General features: G+C 39.3%; 1 long non-coding RNA gene across 1 annotated transcript in view; it reads left to right on the top strand.

Annotated features, from left to right (window-relative positions):
- LOC118402139 (uncharacterized) overlaps window positions 1-16,895 on the top strand; it is a 19,544-nt gene extending 2,649 nt beyond the window's left edge. The window contains exons 2-3 of the long non-coding RNA XR_004829436.2: window positions 7,833-7,966; window positions 13,863-16,895. This is a non-coding gene — a long non-coding RNA (uncharacterized LOC118402139). The remainder of the gene's footprint in view (window positions 1-7,832; window positions 7,967-13,862) is intronic.
- The last annotated feature ends 3,985 nt before the right edge of the window (window positions 16,896-20,880 follow it).

Consider the following 20,880-nt stretch of genomic DNA (forward strand, 5'->3'; position numbering starts at 1 on the left):
AGATTCAATTTACATCTCTCTCTGTTTGCCATTTGCACAGTAGATTTAAGTTAATACAAGAATAGCATGGAACATGTCCTGGCAAACAACATGACAAATCAGAACACATTAAAACACTGTTCATGTTGTTAGTGAGTAGTGATCTCTCGTCTAGTGGACAAATTCTCGTTGCCAGTGAAATGGCAAGAATCCGTTACTTTATCGTGGCAGGTTAGGAGAATTAGGTCGTGGCAGGTTAGGAGAATTAGGTTAAGGTTAGGAAAAGAGTTAACATGCTGACCCCCCGTCATGCCAACGAGCGTCTGCGTTGCCAAGCGCTAAAATAGAAGTCAGTTCTATTTGTGACGCTGAATGCGATGCAAGTCTCCTCATTGGTTTATAGAAGCAGATACCCACGTGCCATCTCCTCATTGGTTATACCCACGTGGGTGATTGAAAGATTAACTGAGTTTGGTCAGTTGTCATGGTAACTATGAAAGTTAAATGCCAATTACCATATAAAGTCCAAAGAAGAAAAAGCATGGAAGGAGGAGAGATGACTAGAACCGATTCAGTGGATTAATTGTTGAGTAGAGGACCTTGTGCATTTCAGGTAAAATAACAACTCAACGTTTATATCCCAAGACAAATTAGCAAGCAACTGCAAGCAAGCTAGCTAAATTGCCACAAATGTTTAATGCTTTTTGACCTGTACCCAAATTAATATAATTGGTTCAGAGTTTGTTTTGATATTTCAACCTGCGTGTCATGATCGAGTTTGGTGTTGGGGGACAAAATCAATTTGCGCACGATGGCGCACGCACGCGGCCGGTTTGGGTACGGTGTTATTAGGGTTAGCGAAAATGCTCTCCAAATCTGCTATGAAAATCACTTCCGGACGTAGCTGTATCGAAGTGGCGTGAAAAGAGTATGTCCCAGTCTGTCAAGGCTCACATAGAATTTCAAGTCTTTTTAGAGAGTCTGAAACACAATGTTCTCTCTCCTAAAATGAGTCAGGTGTTAATAACTCTGATACCTAAGCCTAAAAAAGAAGTGCTGCTCATCGATTACTACTTGCAAAAATAATTAAAGAAGTCCTGGATGCAATCATTGACGAAACACAGTCTGGCTTTATGAGGAACAGACATATTTCTAACAATATCAGAATAGTGTTAGACATACTAGACTACTCAGACCTAATAACTGAGGATAGCTTCATAGAATTCTTTGATTTTTATAAAACATTTGACACAGTAGATCATCAGTTCCTCTTCCACTCCCTTGAGAGACTTGGCTTTGGGGATTTTTTCTGTAAGACTATTAAGACTCTCTATACAAATGGTAACAGCTCTATCAAATTGAAATATGGCACCTCACCTAGATTTGAGTTAAAGAGAGGAATTAGGCAAGGTTGTCCTAACTCTCCGTGCCTGTTTTTATTAATCACCCAACTTCTTACAAATTATTTAAATAATAGTCCTGTACAAGGTATTTCCATAGCTGGTAAAGAAATTATTATAAGTCAGCTGGCAGACGATACTACACTTTTTCTGAAAGATGCTAACCAAATTCCCATATCGATAAATGTGATACAATCCTTTTCCAAAGCATCTGGTCTATATCTTAACCTCTTAAGACTAGGCCTCAATACTGCCCCCTTTGGAGGAAGTGCGTGCCCATAGTAAACTGAAAATATTTTTTCCCAAAATTGCGAATATATGCATATAATAATTATTATTGAATAGAAAACACTCTAAAGTTTCTAAAACCGTTTAAATTATGTCTGTATGTAAAGCAGAACTCTCAGGGCAGCCTTTCTCCCAAACTCTCTCTTGTCAAGAGAAAAGTTGGGTCAACTTTGACGTCATCGCCCCCACCCAGGCAGCTACCAATCTGGGAACAGTATGTATGTGTTCAGCGCGATGCCTGCATTCAAATGGCGCGTTCCCGCGAGCCCTCGTCGTTTGGCGGGCGAAAATGTTAGTGTCACTCTCAAATACAGGCACTCTATTGCGCACGGCCGATTTGGGGCACGTTCTTTTCCAAGGAACAGCAATTGAAGGCGGTTTGTCTGTTCGCGCTGATCATTGTTTTACATGCTAAAAACATCATAAAGCTCGATTCTGCACATAGTTTGACCAGTTTAGTCGACATATAATATATACATTTGAAGTTTTGATGCGCAAGAGTGCGGGATCAGAAGTCATTTTGGGTGCATTTCAGCTGAAGCTGTTAGCATATGCTAATACAGAGACACACAACGTGAAACCAAACTATGTATTGGGTAAGTATGACTCCTTCTACGTCTTCTGATCGAAGAACATCAAAGGTAAGGGAATATTTATGTGGTTATTTTGGGTTTCTGTGGACTCCAAACGTAGAGGAGACATACTGCTGATATCTGAGCGCCGTCTCATTGTATAGCCAGTGTACGAATTCTGTAACGTTAAAAATAAATGTAATACAGCGGTTGCATTAAGAAGAAGTGTATCTTTGTAACTATATGTAGAACATGTATATTTAGTCATGTTTATTGCTTGTTATCTGACGTTATCTGTCGGAGCTATCATCATTTCTCCGGACATTTGAGTAGCATTTTTTGAAATGTCGTCATTGCAAACAGAGATTTATTGATATAAATGGCATATTATTGAAAAAAAAAATGTATTGTGTAACATGTACTATTACTGTCATCTGATGAAGATTTTCAAAAGGTTAGTGAATGATTTATTTTTTAATCCTGCTTTTATAATTTTATATTTTCTGGGACAAAATGGCTGCCTCTCGTCTTTTGTTTCGGTGGTGGTCTAATATAAATATGTGCTATGTTTTCGCCGTAAAACATTTTAGAAATCTGACTTGCTGGGTAGATGAACAAGGTGTTTATCTTTCATTTGAGCTATTGGACTTTTTAATGTGTGGAGGTTAAATATTTCTAAGAATATTTTTTTGCATTTTGCGTTATGGTAATGAGCTTGAGCCGTAGTCACGATACCGGATCCGGGATGGGTCGCCGCAAGAAGTTAACATTAATAAATGTGAACTCATGACTGTCAAAGATTGTGTGACACCTTCATATTATGGTATTCCAGTAAAAGAATAACTTACATATTTAGGCATAACCATTACAAAGGATCAGAAATCTAGAGGCTTACTAAATTTTAACCCTCATGTTTAAAAAATTCCAGAAGAAGCTAAATCAATAACTACAGAGGGACTTATCTTTAAAAGGAAGAGTCCTAATAACCAAGGCTGAAGGTATCTCTAGACTAACATATGGTGCTCTATCTTTATATCATGACAGTAAAATAAGTACGTAGATATATCAGATGATTTTCAACTTTCTGTGGAGAAACCGTACCCATTACATTAGGAAAACTGTTGTAATGAACACTTATCAGATAGGTGGACTGAATTTTCTGGACTTTACTACCGTAAATAATACTTTTAAGATCAATTGGATAAAACAATTCCTAAGAAGACCCACTTCTATGTGGATTTTTATTCCTCATCATGTCTTCTCTACTTTTGGTGGCCTTAACGTCATGTTTGTTTGCAATTCTAATATTGACAAAGATCCAGTGAAACTTTCTGCTTTTCATCGGCAGGTTTTCTTGTCAAGGTCCTTAATTTATAAGCATAATTTTTCTCCACACAAATATTATATATGGAATAATCGGGATATATTGTATAAAAATACTTCTTTGTTTTCAGAATATTGGTTCCGAAGTAATATCCTATTGGTGAGCCAACTGGTAAATGCAGAGGGTCTTTTACTCAGTTGTAAGGAATTCTTATCACTTTACAAGGTCCCTGTAACACCTAAAGATGTTGCAATTGTTTTAGGTGCCATTCCCTCAGGTGTTGCTTTATTATTCAGGAACGTGTCAAGACCTGACCCTCAGAGGCTACCTTCCGTTGACCCTGCTGACTCATCAGTAGGAAAGATTTGTTTCTCTTTTTGTCCATTCAACAACAAAGCAATATGAACCTTGTTTCAACAGGATGTTTTATCTACACCTTATGTCATGCCTCATTGGAATGGATTTATTGATAATATCTGTTGGAAAAAAGTTTGGATGTTGCCACACACATACCTACTTGTTAACAAAATGAAGTAAGTTTCCTTTAAAATGATTCAGAAATATTATCCTGCCAACCACTATATGAACACGTTTAACCTTTTTGGGATAGGGGGCAGCATTTTCACTTTTGGATGAATAGCGTGCCCAGAGAGAACTGCCTCCTACTCTGTCCCAGATGCTAATATATGCATATTAGTAGTAATGGATAAAAAACACTCTGAAGTTTCTAAAACTGTTTGAATGATGTCTGTGCGTATAACAGAACTCATATGGTCCTTCTGTAGCTCAGTTGGTAGAGCATGGCACTTGTAACGCCGGGGTAGTGGGTTCGATTCCCGGGACCACCCATACGTAGAATGTATGCACACATGACTGTAAGTCGCTTTGGATAAAAGCGTCTGCTAAATGGCATATATTATTATTATTATTATATGGCAGGTGAAAACCTAAGAAAAATCCAACCAGGAAGTGGGACATCTGAGAGGTTTGTAGTTTTTCAAAGCTTAGCCTACCGAATACACATTGAGATATGGATGAGGTTGCACTTCCTATCCTAGGGCTTCCACTAGATGTCAACCGTCTTTAGAAACTGGTTTGAGGATTCTACTATAAAGGAGGGGCTCATGAGACCTCTTTGAGTCAGTGGTCTGGCAGAGAGCCTCGGTCTCATGACGCGCGCTCCTGACAGAGTTACCTCTCGTTCCAATGCTTTTCTGAAGACAAAGGAATTCTCCGGTTGGAACATTATTGATGTTTTATGTTAAAAACATCCTAATGATTGATTCCATACATTGTTTGACATGTTTCTAAAGGACTTTAATCAAATCAAATCAAATGTATTTATATAGCCCTTCGTACATCAGCTGATATCTCAAAGTGTTGTACAGAAAACCAGCCTAAAACCCCAAACAGCAAGCAATGCAGGTGTAGAAGCACGGTGGCTAGGAAAAACTCCCTAGAAAGGCCAAAACTTAGGAAGAAACCTAGAGAGGAACCAGGCTATGTGGGGTGGCCAGTCCTCTTCTGGCTGTGCCAGGTGGAGAGTATAACAGAACATGGCCAAAATGTTCAAATGTTCATAAAAGACCAGCATGGTCAAATAATAATAATCACAGGCAGAACAGTTGAAACTAGAGCAGCAGCACAGCCAGGTGGTCTGGGGACAGCAAGGAGTCATCATGTCAGGTAATCCTGAGGCATGATCCTAGGGCTCAGGTCCTCCGAGAGAGAGAAAGAAAGAGAGAATTAGAGAGAACATACTTAAATTCACAAAGGACACCGGATAGGACAGGACAAGTACTCCAGATATAACAAACTGACCCTAGCCCCCCGACACATAAACTACTGCAGCATAAATACTGGAGGCTGAGACAGGAGGGGTCAGGAGACACTGTGGCCCCATCCGAGAACACCCCCGGACAGGGCCAAACAGGAAGGATATAACACCACCCACTTTGCCAAAGCACAGCCCCCACACCACTAGAGGGATATCTTCAAACACCAACTTACCATCCTGAGATAAGGCTGAGTATAGCCCACAAAGACCTCCGCCACGGCACAACCCAAGGGGGGGCGCCAACCCAATGGAACTTTTCAAGTTTTTTTCTGGACGAAATGCTCGCGCCTCATGAAGATGGATTACTGGGCTAAACACGCTAACAACAAGTGGCTATTTGGACATAAATGATGGAACTTTATGGAACAAATCAGTAATTTATTGCCAAACTGGGATTCCTGGGAGTGCCTTCTGATGAAGATCATCAAAGGTAAGTGAATATTTATGGTGTTGTTTCTAACTTTGTTGATTCCAAAATGGCAGATTTTCCTCTGGCTGTTTTGGGCTCTGAGCGCCGTTCTCAGATTATGATTTTTCCGTAAGGTTTTTTAAAATCTGACACAGCAGTTGCATTAAAACATCAACTCTAATTGATCCTTTTGTAATGACCACCCAGAAACAGTGTTGCATCTTATTTGGTATTGTATTCATGTAAGAAAACTGTGGCAAGACATCAGTATATTTATAATTGAACACATTTATGAAGATCTTACACTATTGTGGAGAGATGTTCTGCTTGGATTCTTTACCTACGATAGAAATAAGCTGAAACATGTTTATGTAATTAATTTCATTATTCTTTTGGCCAAATTTCATATTCACAAATGTAAATTTACAAACAAAACACCACATTTTCTTACCTTACAAAGGGAAATTGAACTGTATTTTAAGACAATTAAATACTCTACTAACAAAAAAGCAGTGTATGTATGTCTCTTAAGGTCCTTATGTAATGTGATATTGTACCCCCTAGCCCAATTGTCTTTTGTATATTATTTATATATACTTGTGTTCCCACATGTACTTCATGTATTGATTTGTTGTTAATAAAAAATGAAAATAAAATGTAAAAGGCTCACAGAATTATGAGATTACGCGCAGCAGTAGTTCCTAGTTTGGGGTTTTCTTAATTGATTATTTGGACGAATATCTATTGGGAGAAGGCGGTGCTTAATCTGGTGCTGTGATTTTCAAGACCATGTGCTAGTTTCCACTAGATTCCACAGCCACAATGTCAAAATTTGGCTATATCGTAAAAATGTATGAATGCAAAATTGTCCTTTTTGTCCATGATAAACACGGTGAAATTAGCAGAAGGGAGGGGTTTGGCCAATAGTTTCCATTTACCACGGAGGAGACTTTGCTTCATTCCTTTGCAAAGGAAATGACAAACTTTCTCCAGATAATGCTACTTTTGGGTCACCGAGATTAGTGAGAGGGTAGTAAAATGAAAGTAAAAATGGTTTTCTCCAAAGATGATCATAGCTTTCAGAACATGTCACATCTTTTGGTTAGAACATTCTGTCCTGATACCCCTATACCTTGTTCACTGAAGTCACTAGCAGTGGGCGTGGCTTGATAGCCTTGTTCACCAGCCAGGTCCACACTGTCATAGTGTCTAGAACCACATGAGGCTTCTGGCTCCTAAATATCTTATCCAAAAAGTATAACAACATTCAGAGGGGATACCATTGCTTATTTAGTATTACTTTGGGTGCCAGTGTTTGTATGTGTAAACCAACCCATAAATGGATGTGATCTCATATACAGAATATCTGAAATCAAACAGTATAATTTGCTCCTCACATCTTCGGGCATAATTGAAAGCTACATGAAGCTCACAGTTTTGACGCCAGACGTCAGATTATTCTGATTACAAAATTTCACTCAGCCAGAGATCTGACAAGATGCTCATGTCTCCGCCATAACAATGGGGGTAGTTTTCAAAAAAGACGGGAAGGCAGGCGACAAGCTTAGGTCTGCATATTAAGCCAATAGAAATGCATTGGGCTTATTCTTGACAGATTTTGGCGAGAGTGAGCCCTCTCACTTTGCCTCTTCCTCTCTAACACAGTGCCATGTTTTGATCACTATGGAATGTTGAAGTCTGTTCCCTCCACCCCAGAAAAGTATCTGACTACTGAGTTATAAATCATAATTATGAGATTTGTAAATCATAATTATTACATAGTAAGTCTGGATCAGGGACATGGAAAAGGTCATTTTACATTTTATCATGGTTGGATGACTTACAATAGTGAAGTATTAAATTATCTCAGGGGACAGTACCAGAGACTGTAAGGCTGTTGCCTGACTAGAAGTTTTCAGAAGTTATTTTTAAAATATATTATTTTCTATCAGTTTAGGGTTCATCTAATCCCGACCTGACAGTGTTCCTTTTCAACTAATCTATTTTGTTTTCCAACCCTCAGGAGACTATGAGAAGGGAGTGGGCCACCTGACCAACACCATTGCTGTGTGTGGTTAACTCCGGCCGCTCCTCTAGGTGCTCCGCAGACCTAATCCTGTCTTTTAGATCCTGCTGAAACGGTCCACTGTCAGCCAGGTGAGTCTGCTCTCCCATGGAAAGAAAGGGCTGTTGTGGCACCTGCCAGATTGTAAATTACTGTTTTGTATTACTGTTTTATGTAGTTACTATACAAGCATAAATTGTACAGATTCAATTTACATCTCTCTCTGTTTGCTATTTGTACAATAGATTATCATTCTATCCTCTTAATTTGAATATATTGTTTATATATATTTAGAGTTTGAAAGTAGTGTTAGGTTAAAGCTCTTTGTGCATGAGAACAGTACAGTTAAAAATGACAAATTGTTACTGGCAGTCATTAGCAGCCGTCAGAATGTATGTTCCTTTTTCCTTCTTCCTTTTTGTCGGAATAGAACAGGATATAATGAGGACTAGATGAAATATGTCTCTCTGCCGATAGGCAGAGTGCATGTAATGGACAAAAATAACTGGTCTTGTGATATTTATAGGTATTTTTCTTTTCATTTCTTAAATGAGCATGAATTTTTAATATTGTGCTGTTATTATTTCCTTTAATATTATCTATTATTGTTGTTAATATATATTTTTGTCTGACTGTTTTCCATGGTATTTGTTTGGTTCTCTCTTAAAATGCAGCCACATAGATATACAATAGAGCTATGGGGCTTTGAATGTGTGGTGGCAGGACTTAATTATGTCATCATGGGACTGCCCATATTTCCCTCTGGCCTGTGCCAACTGGCAGACAAGGGTTTGCCTTAGGAAGCAAGTGTGCATCATGAGTCAGGGAGATGGTCTGATGGTCTTAGTGACAACAGACCTAGATATGGGGGTGGGTTAGTGGGTGGAATATTAGGACAATTGAAGGTTTACACAGTTGCAGCTACAGTATGTTTAACAATGAAAATATTATGGTACAGCTATGTGGACACTTAATCATCATGGTACTTTTTGATGGTAGGTTTACAAACATTGGTTGTGGTAAGTATAATTGAAACTTGGGTATCATTATGGTAAGTGGTGAAATAAGAATAGCCAGTTACAATTGTAATGGCTTAGCAGATCATAAAAAAATATCAATTTTTACCTTTCTGAGAGGGAGAAATATATTTCTGTCATGGGCAAGGAAACTCAAAAGGAGTGATTTATATTAATGATCAACTATTTTAATCCAATTGTGCAAACTGTGCAAACAAGATCCTCAAGGAAGATGGATCCTTTTAACAGATCTGGCTAATTCATCTGTATATGGGCCAAATAATGACGATCCACACTCCTTTGAAAATATATATAATAATCTATTGAGCTCACAAGCAACGAATGAATCTATTATTATGGTGGGAGATTATAATATGGTTTTAAGTACATCATTCTTGCTGGCATCAAAAGTTTATGAGTATTAATAGGAGACCTAATGATCAGACCATCATCTAATTGGCCTCCATGTAACTCTTACAGAATTTCCACGTGAATGGGGATATTGGAAATGTAATCAAAGCCTACTAGATGTCGATTTGTTCTTAACTGTGGTCCTTCTGTGGCTCAGTTGGTAGAGCATGGCGCTTGTAACGCCAGGGTAGTGGGTTCGATTCCCGGGACCACCCATACGTAGAATGTATGCACACATGACTGTAAGTCGCTTTGGATAAAAGCGTCAGCTAAATGGCATATATTATTATTATATTAAAATCATTCATAATTGACTTTCTTCTGCATAACATAGGTACAGCATATCCCCGTACTGTATGTGACACTTTTAAATGTGCCTTTAGAGGCCATGCAATGAAATACTCATCTTTAAAGTAAAAGCAATTTAGGTCAAATGAGATTAGACTAATAAAGGATATAGAGGAAATAACAGTGCAGGTAGATAGTAATGGAAACTGTACTATAGAGGCACAAAATAGGTTAGAGGAAAAACAAAAAGGATTGCAGGAACTTATACAAACAGGATGAAGTGTAACGTTTATTTTTTAATAGAGCGAAAATTCTCCTTAATAAATAAACAGAAATGCTACCACAAATTTACAGAAACTAGTTACAAATGACAGAGTCATCCATGGTTCACCAAATTATATTTTGAAAGAGGAAGCAAAATATTTCAAACATATGTATTCTTTGCAGTCTCCCCCATCTCCACTGAATGATGTTAACTGTAAGGATTTATTTCCTAATACTAATCATGTAAAATTAACACATTTACAGAAAGACCTGTGTGAAGGCCTACTTACAGAGGAGGAACTTTTTGAGGCAATTAAATATTTTCAGTCTGGAAAAACATACAGACATACTTGGTATTCATGTTTAAAAAATATAAATTAACTTACTTACAATCAATTTCAATAGAAAGTTTGCACAAATAGATACCATGGAGAAGTAAGTACTTGCCTATTTATGCAAAAATCACATTGATTATCTCTTTGGTCCTATCACAGTTTACTTACTAATGGCACAGCCTACACCAGACAACTCATTCTTTAAATCATATGAGCAAAACATATTTCACTTTATTTAGAATGCTAAGCCTGACAAACCCAAACATGCCTATTTATATCATGAATATGAGTTTGGGGGGCTAAAATGATTACATATTAAAGTATTAAACCTCTCACGAAAAGCTTCACTCATACATAAGTTATACTTAAACCCCAAATGGTTCTCCCAGTAGATTATTAAGTAAGGTTCATCCTTTGTTAAAAAAAATGCCTTTTTGTCTTTATACTGATAACAACTGCTCATTTTCGACTAATTGAAAATGGCATTTTATTTCAATTACTTAAACAAACCATACAAAGCTGGTCACAATTTCAGTTTTATCTTCCCGAAGAAAGAGAACAAATATTACAACAAATAGTATGGTTAAACTCAAAAATACTGATTAATAAAAAAAATATATGAAAAAAATGATGGATAAAAAAAATGTTATTATAGTCATTAATGATATTATGAATTGAAACGGTGGAGTTGTGTCACATATGCAGCTATCGAAAATATATGGTAACGTCTGCTCAATACAAACTTACAACCAAATGACTGCAGCATTACCACAAAAATGGAGGAGGCAAGTGGAAGAGGGAGAAGGTAGGGAATTTGTTTGTCTGCCATATATTATAGACCAAAACAGGCTGAAAGAAATTGGCATAAATAGAAAAATATATCCGTTTCAATTTAGGGCAAAAATTTTGACAGCTGCTCCATACTGTCTGGTCCTCTGGCAGTCTCTATGGGGGTGCCACAGGGTTCAATTCTCGGGCTGACTCTTTTCTCTGTATATATCAATGATGTTGCTCTTGCTGCGGGCGATTCCCTGATCCACCTCTACGCAGACGACACCATTCTGTATACTTCCGGCCCGTCCTTGGACACTGTGCTATCTAACCTCCAAACGAGCTTCAATGCCATACAACACTCCTTCCGTGGCCTCCATCACCACCCTGGATGGTTCCGACCTAGAATATGTGGACATCTATAAGTACCTAGGTGTCTGGCTAGACTGTAAACTCTCCTTCCAGACTCATATCAAACATCTCCAATCTAAAATCAAATCTAGAGTTGGCTTTCTATTCCGCAACAAAGCCTCCTTCACTCACGTCGCCAAACTTACCCTAGTAAAACTGACTATCCTACCGATCCTCGACTTCGGCGATGTCATCTACAAAATAGCTTCCAACACTACTCAGCAAACTGGATGCAGTTTATCACAGTGCCATCCGTTTTGTTACTAAAGCACCTTATACCACCCACCACTGCGACCTGTATGCTCTAGTCGGCTGGCCCTCGCTACATATTTGTCGCCAGACCCACTGGCTCCAGGTCATCTACAAGTCCATGCTCGGTAAAGCTCCACCTTATCTCAGTTCACTGGTCACGATGGCAACACCCACCCGTAACACGCGCTCCAGCAGGTGTATCTCACTGATCCTCCCTAAAGCCATCACCTCATTTGGCCGCCTTTTGGCCGTCACAGGCAGCAGAGAACTGGAACGAATTGCAAAAATCGCTGAAGTTGGAGACTTTATCTCCCTCACCAACTTCAAACATCTGCTATCAGAGCAGCTAACCGATCGCTGCAGCTGTACATAGTCTATCGGTAAATAGCCCACCCAATTTTACCTACCTCTTCCCCATACTGTTTATATTTATTTACTTTTCTGCTCTTTTGCACACTAATATCTCTACCTGTACATGACCATCTGATCATTTATCACTCCAGTGTTAATCTGCAAAATTGTAATTATTCGCCTTCCTCCTCATGCCTTTTGCACACAATGTATATAGACTCTCTTTTTTTTCTTTTTTTTCTATTGTGTTATTGACTTGTTAATTGTTTACTCCATGTGTAACTCTGTGTTGTCTGTTCACACTGCTATGCTTTATCTTGGCCAGGTCGCAGTTGCAAATGAGAACTTGTTCTCAACTCGCCTACCTGGTTAAATGAAAATTTAAAAAATAAACAGGTAGCAAAATACATATGAAGAGATTTTTGTTGTACCGATTCCATGGCACATGGTTTATGAACTAATAAAAAAACAACACTTGATTCAACACTTAGATTTTAATTTTTTTTATTATTACACAAAATTCTTGCCACCAACAGAATGCTATACTGTATATATGGGGCATACAACAATCTCAGCTCTATAGATTGTGCTGCGAAGAAACAGAATCACTAGATCCTTAATCTGGCACTGACCCTATGTAGCTGGTTTCAGGTCACAGGTTCAGAAATGGTTAAAAAAAATCATTAACTTCAAATGAACCTTACCAATAGCAGTGTTGTGTGATTTGGAAAGCCATAGTCAATCAATCAATAATATAATAATACTCATAGGAAAGGTTTTCATCTTTAGCTCACAATCTGTGGATTCTATGCGATTTAGAAAGGTTAAAAATGTAAAACATCACAGCACAATTGAAAAATATGGAAACCAAACGAGGGTGGTCTATGGTGATAGGTGGGATGGGCTGAGAGTGTCTGAGGGGTGGGATTAAAGATCTTATGATTGGTAATGTATCATTGTTATGTGATGCTGTATATAAAAGTAACATATATGTCAAAGTATGTATATGTAGCTGAAAAGCTGTAAAAACAAAAAAAAGTGTCCTTCGAAGAGGGATGTTAGGGCAGTGCAGGGAACAGGGACGTGACCATGGCACTTGGGTCCAAGAAAAAAACTACAATCTTGTGTCTGTCCCAATATAATTTGCCCTGCATTCATGGTTGTCGGCTATCGTTGTTTTTGTAGTTTTTGCCCCAAGCACTACTCCACGTGCTTCCCTTGCTTGGTGTGATGGTGACTTCGGGAAAAGATATTTATTATGATTATGAAATGTAAAGTAAAGTAACTTAATGCTTTGTAGTCCAAGCTATTTAAAGTATTGATTGAGTGAAGCGCAAGCCACCGTCTGGGTAGTCTTGGAAAACCAGACCAAGGCAACAGCAATGAAAATTAGTTTGAACATTTGAACATATATTTTATTTAATATACAGTACCAGTCAAAAGTTTGGACACACCTGCTCATTCAAGGGTTTTTCTTTCATTTGACTATTTTCTACATTGTAGAATAATATTGAAGACATCAAAACTATGAAAGAACACATATGAAATCATGTAATAACCAAAAATGGTTATTTATGTTATATTTGAGATTATTCAAAGTAGCCACCCTTTGCCTTGATGACAGTTTGGCACACTCTAAATATATACAATATATTTGTATGTGTTTAACACTTTTTTGGTTACTACATGATTCCATATGTTCTACTCTTTCCATGACAGACTGACCAGGTGAATCCAGGTGAAAGCTATGATCCCTTATTGATGTCACTTGTTAAATCCACTTCAATCAGTGTAGATGAAGGGGCGGACACAGGTTAAAGAAGGATTTTTAAGCCTTGACAATTTCTCGGATTGTGTACTGATTGTGTACTGTTTTTCACGCTCAACAGTTTCCCGTGTGCATCAAGAATGGTCCACCACCCAAAGGACATCCAGTCAACTTGACACAACTATGGGAGGCATTGGTGTCTACATGAGCCAGTGTCTCATGTAGAGTCCATGCTAAGATGAATTGATGTTGTTCTGAAAGCAAAAGGTTGGGTTGCAACTCAATATTAGGAAGGTGTTCTCAGGGTATATATTTTATGAAACATACAAATTATAACCTGTTTCTTGACCACAGGGACAATAATTACTGTAACCTTTAGGACAATTTCTCCATCACAGGTCCCCATGTGTACAGTAAGGGTATATCGTTAACATAACTTGTGATGGTTTAAATGTTCCGATTAGGCATGACAAATCAATGACCTATTTACATTGTACTTCACACAAACATTTCATATGCATTGAATGTAGGATTTTCACCATTGTGTAGTAAGATGTATCTTTAAAAAGTATTGACTCGAGCAAATATGATGTAACAATACTGGATGGGTAGCGCAAGCAGGTGAGCTTCCTCTATCTTTAAGGGAAACACTAAGGGTGGAATTTCAGAGTCTCCGACTAGGTCGGGGTGAAGTCAAGGATAGTACACTCAGGCCGTTTACCATTGTCTACTTAAGAGGGTGGATCTCCCATAGACACCCAATGTGATATCAGCTGGGTCTGGTCTACTTAGTTCATTGACATCCACTGAAACAGAAAAAATGAGGGATATGTCTCGCTTCATCTTCCGTCTCTGGTGAAGCTCTTGATTCACCTGGCTTGACCAAGAGGTTATGCGATGGGGTCCAGCTGAGGTCACTATGAAGGAGATGGGAGACCACGCACCTAGGGAGAACACGCACCCACGCACCTTGGGTGCCACGTCAGTTGCTACTTAAAGGGATACTTTGGGATTTTGGCAATGAGGCCCTTTATCTACTTCCCCAGAGTCAGATGAACTCATGGATACCATTTTTATGTCTCTGCCTGCAGTTTGAAGGAAGTTGCTAGCTAGCGCAATTGCTAACTAGCGTTAGCGCAATGACTGGAGGCTAATATTAGTTAGCATTGTCTAGCGAAACTACCTCTAACTTTCTTCATACTTAACACCGAGACATAAAATTCATCCACAACTTCATCTGACTCTGGGGAAGTAGTTCAATTAGTTGAAAGTAACCCTTTAAAGCATAGTCTACCTTGGTCAGTAGAGCATTACTTGGCTTCTACTTTGGCGACGTCACGCCCTGACCTTAGAGAACCGTTTTATTTCTCAATTTGGTTAGGTCAGTGTGTGATTTGGGTGGGCATTCTATGTTTTCAATTTCTTTGTTTTGTAATTATTTATTTTCTGTGTGTGTTTGTGTGCACCACGGTTGCGTCACGTTCGGTTTCTGTTTACCTGTTTTTTCGTGAAGGTTTCACTTTATTAAAGATGTGGAATTACATGCACGCTGCGCCTTGGCTCATCTATGACAGGGAGTTTGAAGACAGTGAACGTGATAGGCGGGCAGACTTCTTCCTGGCCTCAGCAATGGTTGCCCCAAAGGCAAGAGGTGAAGGAGAGCAGTGGGATCTGATACATGCTCACCACTCCTGCAATAGAAGTGTTGAATACAGAATAAAGCATCTCTCATGGTGATTGGATGTCAAATAAATCCTTGCCAATAGTTTAGAAGAGCTTATGTTGCTAGGCTAGTCCCAAATATGTGTGTCCAATCACCCACATCTACTAATCATAGACCAGTGGGTCAATCTGAAGTTACAGAAAGGATGAGGGGGATTGGTCATTTGCCATCAGAGTAGGAGCGCTGATCTAGGATCAGGTCCACTCTGTCTATATAATAGTATTGTAGTATTCATTATGATCTTACCTTTTGCAAATGCTTAGTCTGGATTGTTGTCTTGGGTCAAATTGGACGCTGTATATTAATAAAATATTATTAGTACTGTAAATCCATATGTACATGTACTAGCTAGCTATCATTGTAATAGTATCTAATATAGGATACATGTATTAACTGTATAGATTCATTTCATGACCATGAGCTCCTACATGCTCTCCAGTATTAAAGTTGCCATCCAGCGGTCACCACTATTCCTCTAGCCACATCTGGAACTCCAAGAAAGACAGGCTGGCGGACAGACACACGCAAAGGGCCAGCTCTAGCGTTTTGGGGACCCAAAGCGAGATTTGGTTGGAGGGGGGATCCCCCCCCACACACACACACACACACACACACACACACCACCCCCCCACCAAGCGGGGGGAATTGGCCGGTCGCCAGCTGGACGGTGTTTCCTCCGACACATTGGTTCGGCCAGCTTCTGGGTTAAGCGAGCAGTGTGTCAAGAAGCAGTGCGGCTTGGCAGGGTTGTGTTTCAGAGGACACGTGGCTCTCAACCTTCTCCTCTCCCGAGTCCATAGGGGAGTTGCAGCGATGGGACTAGACTGTGACTACCAATTGGATACCAAGAAAAAGGATGGATGGAATGGAATGGACAGAAAAATTAATTGCATAACCATGCTAGTTAATTGTTTCAATGGACCTTCCAAAGGTGAAATTACAAGTCCTATTGGTTGTGAAGGTAAGGTAGCTAGCTAGCTAATCTCGATCCCACTCCATAAGGGGTCTAGAATTTTATGAAGTAGACAACTGACTGTGTTTTGGGTTACCAAAAACCCGCTTGGATGCATTTAAGATGCATTAGTTTGTATCCATGAAGCTTCCCATGTCAGCCCAATTGATCAATAAGGAATAACCCTATGTCAAGGAGGTCTTGATTCATTTTTTTTTGTATGTAGAGCCTTGAAGAACACGGAATTCTCTGCAATGTACGTATAAACACCATTTATATTGCTCAATGACCCTAATAAAATATATTTCTCATCATAACGGATTATTTAGTAATAATAATAACAACTTTCTCGTTATGAACGTGATCTTTCTCATAATAACGAGGTAATGGATCATTTTGTTATACCAAGTTATTTAAATGTTTTGTAATAATGTGATCTTATCTTGTAATAAAATAATAATCAGCAATACACCACCATACTCATAACTCGTTTTCAGATTATTATTTTTGGGGGGGCAGGAACGGGCTTCCGTAGATCACACATCTCATCCACGATTCCTTCTACAAGAAGAAAAAAAAGTCATCTTTTGAAGGGGGCCAAGGACCCATGATGCCAGTCAGAGTTTAATGAAGGTGAATTTGGTCTCCTTGGTGAGGCCGCAAGCAGCAGCGTTGCCATCTGTCACCATAATTGCATGGCAGCCGGCATCTCTGGAGAGTCATGATGGTACAGATTGGGCTCTGGCCTCCAGTCGGACCACATGCACGGAGCCAGATGGTGGTGGGCACACACACGCACACACACTCGCTTATTTTGAGTCTTTAGAGTGTACAACCATACCCCTTAGGAGCCTCACTCCTCCGTACACCCAAGCTGTTCCTCCTCCTACATACACAGACAGACAGGCCTCCTAGCTGGCATGGGTTCTGCCATGAAAGATGATTCACACATCGCTATAATCAACGTTGTTGTTTGCTTTGCATTTCTCCCAAGGCCTGGATGTACTGAATATTTAATCTGTTGTTTATTTAATGTGAGTTTCAAATAATTTTAAATTATTGTGACTTGTTTACTACTACCTACAGATGTACACTGAGTGTATAAAACATTATGAACACCTGCTCTTTCCATGACATAGACTGACCAGGGGAATCCAGCTGAAAGCTATGATCCCTTGTTGATTTCACTTGTTAAATCCACTTCACTCAGTATAGATGAAGGGGAGGAGATAGGATAAAGATGATTTTTTAAGCCTTGAGACATTTGATAAATTAACGGAGTATGGTAGTAGGTTTGTGTCAAGAACTGCAACACTGCTGGGTTTTTCACACTCAACAGTTTCCCTTGTGTATCAAGAATGGTCCACCACCCAAAGGGCATCCAGCCAACTTGGCACAACTGTGGGAAGCTTTGGAGTCAATATGGGCCAGCATCCCTGTGGAGGGAGGGTGTTCTTAATGTTTTTAAGGAAGGTGTTCTTGACGTGAGGAAGGTGTTCTTAATGATTTGTACACTCAGTGTATACCTTCACAATAGGAGAACGCTCCGGTCATCATGTCCTAGACATTGTGTTGGAATGTGTTCGTGAGTGAAAAGGCCAAGATGTTCATATTTAACGTTGGCCTTTTTTATTACAGTTCTATATGCGTCAGCCTTTTGTGTGATTAGAATTATTTTTTGGTCTTAATTCATTTGAGAATTTAAGAGTTAAGTCAGTCAACTGCCTTAATGTTGCTGGACCCCAGGAAGAGTAACTGCTGCCTGTCATTGTAAATAAGAATTTGTTCTTGACTGACTTGCCTAGTTAAATCAAAATAAATCATAAATAGAGAGGTGATATGTGAGAGCTGTGTTTGTTTTGATTCATATTGTTGAATTGACATTGTTTTCTTTTTACATTTAGTTGTATTACATGTTATTGTGTAAGTTCATGTTGTAAGTTAGACCCTGGTCTCAATGGTGACCCACCCTGTATAAATAAAAGTTATTATCTGGAATGTGAAACATGTTGACAATGGCCACGGAAAGATACAGAAATCCTGGAATCGTGTCAAAAACCCTTTGCACCTCTATTAGTCAGTCACAGGCTGTTAGAAAACAGCTGGCCATCACTGACAATAACTGCTTTCGAATGACTCCCACCCAAAACTACATCTTGGCTTGGCTCAGGTCCAATGACACTTATGGCCAAATTGATGAGGTTGAGAGGTATAAAGATTCTGGCCTCTAGTAAAATGGCCATGGGGGGTGGCTAGCTCTTGGAAGAAAATGTAAATGTATACAAGTGATGCAATTTAATGCACAGTTTTACAGTACCATCTGCAAATATTTGCATTCCATTGTACTCTGGGTGAAATGAAGCATCAGCTTCACTAAGGCTATTCTAAGTAAGCCAAAACCAATCTGTTAACTATGAACTGCCTGGATGATGGCATGGTACTATAGTCCATTAACACACACTTACTGTATTCACCTCAGCAGAGTCCACACTCTCTCTATAGCCTATAGACTGTCTTTGGTTCAGACACAGTAATGACTAAATAAACACACTCTGCAAGACCTGAATGGTAAGTGTGTGTGTGTGTGTGTGTGTGTGTGTGTGTGTGTGTGTGTGTGTGTGTGTGTGTGCGTGCGTGCGTGCGTGCGTGCGTGCGTGCGTGCGTGCGTGCGTGCGTGCGTGCGTGCGTGCGTGCGTGTTCCATGCATGTTGCAGTGTGTTGCCGCCACACATGGCGAGCCCAGCTGGTTGTGGGAGGAGTGCCATATGGGTTGGGACTTCATTGGTCTGTTCTCTCTGCTTCTTCTACATAGGCTCCCCTCAAGATGAAACCAGGCATGAATGACCTTCAATGTGTCATGATCCTCAGTTTACAACATTAGCGTCCAACAGACAAGCTACAAAAAAAGACCTGTATGTAAATTTGGATTAATCTGCCCAACACAATAGAGGCCGGTGTTCAGTATTTGGACGTTTTGTCTCTCTTGACGTTCAGATACAGGATCACATGTTGATCTTATCACTCAGATCTAAATGATTGTTGCAAAGAATCAACTTCGGGGGGAAAGATGTAATACTCTGAAAAACGGTTTATCGCAACAAATCTGGAGCGCAGGAGATTAAATATACAGCAAAGCTAATGAGCCATTCATTTTCCAAATAGCGATAATTACCTAATTACCTCAACTAATGATAATGACTTTAATGATTCAACATTTTGGTTAATTGATCTTGATTGATTGCATACCACCAAACAGGGAAAGGGGATAAACAAGGTAATTTAAGGAAGTGCAGGTCAGGGCTATGATGGCATTCATAGCATTGCTAAAACATAAATATTTCAAATTTTAGGCTACTCCACCCCCTCTCATATTTGCATGGTGATATATTATTTAGATACTCTTGAGCTATGTGCTCCCCATACTCTAGCCCCGCTTGAAGGACACACTTGCTGTGTCAGCAACAAATCATCTACAACCTCTATTGAGATTTCAGTATGGCCATTATCATTTGCTTGTTCCACCCACAGCAAGTTCAGACAGGCTCTGAGAGTTAATACCAATAATGGTGTTAGTGGTTCTCATTCAAAATAATGTTGCATGTACTCACAGTAAGTACTATTCTATTTAGCATAGCTATATCAACGTCCTGTGGCCTCTCTCATGCCACCTCCCTCTTGTCCCTAAAACCCCCCTGTGGTAGTTTCTGTGTTGCTAGGTAACAGCTTTCAGTAGGTCTTGGCACAGGTCTCTCTTATGCCTCTCTGATGACAAAAGTCTTCTCCTCTAGTAACTATGAATAGAGGGTACTAAGAGGAAGCCTAATACATAACAGCATTCATGCACCCAACATAGTGTATTGTATGGGAATAGCTATTGTCAGGGGGTAAATTGCCACCTTCTTTTAACATATCATGGCTCTGCATGTTTCTTTCTGCTCTTCTTACTGTAATATCACAAGATTAACTGAAGTATTATATTCTACTGTTATTGATGGATCATTTTGGATGACTTTTAAAACAAAATGTATTAACATTACAAAATAAAAGAGAATTATATATAGGCACAGTCTATATGATCAAGCATTTCTCAGTTCATTCACCTCAAGCGGCTTGGTGGCAAACTGCAGTGGTGATGCAACACTGACACCTTATGTCTATTTCATTGTATTTCAGACGAAGAGGTACGGTCCTGAATACAAGGGTAAAAAGCAGAGGCTTCCTTTTTGATTGTTCTTACAGTATGCATGGAGTGTGCTGCTGAATCGTTTGCCCATTGTTGCAATGTGAATAAAAGGGTCGCTATGGGGACGACAGCAGGCAGATTCCCAAAGGGAATCCCATTGACGCTGTCACATGGGACTTTGCTTCCTCTGCATTTTCATTGGGATTGTCAGTCAGTTACAGTCTGCCAAGACGACGACAGCATTGCTCTTTTCTGTCTGTCTTGCAACTGTTTCACATCTA

Source organism: Oncorhynchus keta, chromosome 23, assembly GCF_023373465.1.
Source record: "Oncorhynchus keta strain PuntledgeMale-10-30-2019 chromosome 23, Oket_V2, whole genome shotgun sequence".
Taxonomy (NCBI): domain Eukaryota; kingdom Metazoa; phylum Chordata; class Actinopteri; order Salmoniformes; family Salmonidae; genus Oncorhynchus; species Oncorhynchus keta.